Here is a 5227-nt window from a genome sequence, read left to right on the forward strand (position 1 = left end):
TACAAATTATTTTTTCAGAGAGTATTTCACTCCTGCCATACAATTTCATGCATTTCACAATGTGCGGACAATTTTATGATTTTCATGGGTAATTTGCATATTTTGGCGGCCATATTGGATTTTGCCAATTTGCGGAAAATGCTAAAGGTTACACGAGTGGCATCATTCAGATTCGTAATGCATGCAGAACCCTCGAATTGACAAAAAACCGTCTAAAAATATTGTATAGGCCTACCGTATATAAAAAAACAAGGTTATGCCTCCTAATTTTTAGTCCGTACATATGTGCGAGCCAGGGGCCTGTTGCATGAAATGGTCTTTATAGAACCATTCTACGTAAGAACGAGATATCGCTCAATTGTTTCACAAAGCCGATTTGGGCGATACGAAGAATGGTCCTTGTAGTCCAGTCAGTTTAACCTTTCACTTGGAACAAATTGCAACAGAATTTATTTCAATGCAGAACATTTCTTTGAGGTCCATAGAAGACCATACTAAAAGTCCCAGAAAATCCGAATAGGGGAAAGTGTTCTAATTTGCATAAATATAATGGTTAATTTTGGTCATATTCGCTCATTAAGTTTACGTAGCAGACGACGCCAGTGTATACTATGTACTCAGACCCGATTACAAATCATATCAATTCCGGCCTCGATATACATTAAACATTGACTTCCTCAAACTATCGCTGTATCATAAATATCAGTATAAAGCAAAGATTTATACCACAAGAACATTGTTACTATTAACATTAAATACATAAATTCGATTCTGTTTGGACTGTATTAATTGTTTAACATGAAAGGGTCTAGGCACGGAAACTATCATATGCTAGTCACGTGACATTGTACACCAAAATAATGACATTTTCTGCTTGCTCGATCTCAGAGTTCAAGAGAAAAATAAGATGTAGCTATTAGACCTGCCACATTCTACACTCTAAATTACAGGGATTTAAAATAAGTCCAGATGGACTGTAGTTAGGGACCAATCGATTTCTGGATTTAGTTTTAATCCAAAAAAAATTAAATTCAAATCTCAAATGATTTAAATTTAAATATTTCGAGATTTAAAAATGAATCTTAAGGATTCAAACTAAATCCGGAATTCGATTGGTCCCTAACTACAGTCCATGTGGACTTATTTTAAATCCCTGTAATTTAGAGTGTATTATACTACTACTTAACTATATACCGAAGTCACACTTTTTCCGTATTTTGCCAATTTATGGGAAAAATCTGTCACTTTGGAGCCCCTGAAGAGGGAAGGGGTCGATGCGTCGTATTTTGACAATTTATGGGAAAATCTGTCAGTTTGGAGTCCCTTAAGAGGGAAGGGTCGATGCGCTGATAGACTAAACCTACTCATCTTTAAGTTTCAAATAACAAAAGTGACTTAACCATATAGCAGAAATGCCTTTTGCGCGAATAGGGGGGGTCAAAAACTGCGATTTTGAGACTTCGGGAACCCCTAAGATAGGTAGGCTTTGCTGAGCCAGCACTTCTTTATTGTAGTTGATAGAGGAAAATCTACTTTTTTATCTCCAAGTGGTTACGAAACAATGAAAGAGGTTTTCTATAGAGCAGAAACAACGTTTTGCCCTAATAGGGGCTCCAAATTGGCAGATTTTCCCCATAAATTATAAATAAGATAAGGAGGGGAAAATAGGCAAAAAGGGTGGGGAGACTTAGGGAACCCCTAAGGGGGTAGGCTTTTCTGAGCCAGAACTTCTTTATATGTAGCTGATATTTAAAGGATTTCTTTTTTATCTCCAAGTGGTTACAAAACAATGAAAGTGGTTTGCTGTATATATATATATATATATATATAGAAAAAAAAAACAATTTTGCATCAATGAGGGCTCCGAATTGATAGATTTTTCCATAAATAGGCAAAATATGGAAAAGGGATGGTTGACTTCGGCGAACCCCTGAGAGGTAGGGTTTGCTGTGCCAGCACTTCTTTGTGTGTAGCTGATGGAGGAAAATCTAATTTTGTTATCTCCAAGTGGTTCCAAAGAATAAAAGTGGTCTACTGCAAAGGGGGAAACGCCTTTTACCTCATTGGGGCTCCAAAATTTTACAAGAAATGGGCAAAATACGCTTAAAGGGTGGGGTGATTTCAGCAGCCCCCTAAAGGATGTAGGCTTTGATGTGCCATCACTTCTTTATACGTAGCACATAGAAGAAAGGCTACTCTTTTGTTTCCAAGTGGTTTTAAAACAATAAAAGTGGCTTACACTGTATTAGCAGAAACATCTTTTTGCCTCAATGAGGGCTCCGGATTTATAGATTGTTCCATAACTTGGCAAAATATGGAAAAGGGGTGATTGACTTTAGCGAACCCCGTAAGGGATAGACTTTGCTGTGCAAGCTCTTCTTTAAATTCAGCTGATAGAAGAAAATTTATTTTTTTCATCCCCAAGTGCTTACAAAAAAATGAAATCGGTTTACTGCAAAGGGGAAACGCCTATTGCCTCAATTGGGATAATGATTGTGCGAATTTTTCCAAGAAATGAGCAAAATACAAAAAGGGGTTGGTGACTTCGGAAGACCCCTGAAAGGGTAGGATTTGCTGTGCCATCACTTCTTTATATGTAACTCAAAGAGAAAAGCCTATTCTTTTGCCTCCAAGTGATTTCAAGACAATAAAAGTGTTTTTCTCTGTAGCAAAACATCGCGTTGTCACATTGGGGGCTCCAAAAAGCACGATATTTTTAATAGTTGAGCTACGGATAAGGGGGTAACTTTGACAAGCTATTGCTTGACTATGATTTGATGTTCTTGAACGTAATTGCATACAGCATGCAGAGCAATGCATCCTCTAACTTTTTCAAGAGATTTCATTAACATAAAAGTTACTTTCATATGAAGAAAAAGCCCTTCGCCCACATATCATTTTAAGTAATATACACCTTTGTATCGCTATACGTCATTGTATTTACGCGTGTTAGTCACACTAACAAAGGCGAGGCAAGACCGATTCAATATATTGTACTATATTCAAAGGCATCCAAGCGATCGCGTTTTAGTCGATATAAAAGGATGACTGGGACACGGAGGTTGGTTTTTGGTGTCACTTTATCGCAATATCGCATAATACATTCGGATGTATTTGCCCTTATTCTAAGCAAGTTAAGACATTAATACTGTTATGAAGCATATCAATTTTTCGTTGATATATCCCCTTTCTTGTCGAATGCTGATATTTTACATTAGTTGTTGATGCGAATGATAAAACATAAAGATTTCAACGCACATGCAAATTTTTGACCGAAAACACGGAAATTTTTGCATAATTTCTCACATTTTTCGAAAAATATGAACCGGACAGTCCCGGAAACAATTGCAACCGATTTATGATATCTTAATCATAGTGAATTGCGTATTCATTTCAAGATTTTTCCATTATCTGTACAAAAAATATTAAGGATAAGGCATATCAATTAATTTTGGCAGCCATCTTGGATTTATGCAAATTAGATGCCTTTCCCCTATTCGGAAAGTTTGGGACTTTTAGTATGTTGTACTAGGGACCTTACAGAAAAGTATTGTGATAAAAAAAATTCTGTTGCAATTTGTTCCAAGTTTGGTCAAAATTTGGGCTAAAATGACTGGGCTATTGGAAAGACACCTCCAGACATGTCCTACGTAGGCATGATCTTCTTTGCACACCGCCCGCCACCGTCGGCATTGAGAGAAAATGCGTTTACGGCAAGCCACACTGACATATCACCTTTAAACATATTTTTTAGGGGGTTGATGATGCATTTTATCTAGGATGGCGTAAGTTATTTTTTTATATGGGGGCTAGTTGTCATCAATTTCAGGTCGACAAGACGACCAAAAACGGATGTCATTTTAACTTTTCCGGGGTTGATGAAGGCCCAAATATTTTTTAAAAATATGTTTTCTTTTATTCTCCCTCCGCCCTATCCCCACCACTTTTCTATTTAAAACAAAATAAACTTGATTTATCGAAATGGGCGGCACTATCTCTCTGACCCATCATGCTTTCTCATTATAGATAATTAAACAACATGAAAACGAATTTCTTTAAAAGAAATTATGTAAGGAAAAAACGTGTTTATATAACGCTCAGCAAAAAAAACACTCGATACAAAACTAAGAGGTTAAACATGCTAAATCATTTTATATTTTAGTTCATTTTCATTATTTTTTATGAGATTAATTTTAATCAATGAAAACCAATTCTTGGATTTGGGATAACTTGAGATGTGAAGCAGTGAAACAAAACAAACTCCTGCAGTAACAAAATAGCTAATTGAATTTAAGATACAGACTAGGCCTAGCTTATATACGAAACCATCACAATCATTACAAATGAAGATAAGTTCATCAAAGAAAAGATTATGGAAAGTACGAAGAGGCGCATTTTAAATGGTAGGGTAGGCCCCTTTCGGCTCCTATGTCATGTTAAAGAAATCACGGTAGTCTCTACTCCTTACCGTTGAAATGTTGAACATATATATTTTCTATATTCTTAAACCTTATATTCTTATATAAACTTCCATAAATTAAGTGATCAACTTTAAATATGACCAACGTTTTTTATGATCGTTGTAATTTTTAGCATGATTTCTGATAGTATTTTTCCATTGCGGATTGCACAACTTTTTCTGTGTTTTATTATTGCAAAGCACTACTTTATTCACTTGGCCATGTTTGCAGCAATGTTCATATTTTTTTGTCATCGTTTACTCATCATGCAACTGGGGTATGTTTATAAACACTCAAATTAGTATTTCTTGCGTTATATCTGGCAAATGAAATAAATAAATTAGAAGTTTCACACGCAGCCTCTCATATTTTCCTTTTTAGTCTCACACAATCAGACACTGTTGATTTTGTTTACACCTTTCAAACCATATTTTTACCTCAACAAATAACATATTAACGCATAACATATGTCAACATGATGAGATCCGGGATCTTGTCATCTCATCATCTCTTCCAAAAGATGTTGACATGATGAGATCTGGGATCTTGACATCTCATCATCTCTTCTAAAAGATGTTGACATGATGAGATCCGGGATCTTGTCATCTCATCATCTCTTCTAAAAGATGTTGACATGATGAGATCCGGAATCTTGTCATCTCATCATCTCTTCTAAAAAATGTCGACATGATGAGATCCAGGATCTCGTCATCTGATCTTTTGCTGTCAAGATATCGACTTCCCAAGATAATTATCTCAACATCTCG

Source organism: Lytechinus variegatus, chromosome 1, assembly GCF_018143015.1.
Source record: "Lytechinus variegatus isolate NC3 chromosome 1, Lvar_3.0, whole genome shotgun sequence".
In the NCBI taxonomy this organism is placed as follows: Eukaryota; Metazoa; Echinodermata; class Echinoidea; order Temnopleuroida; family Toxopneustidae; genus Lytechinus; species Lytechinus variegatus.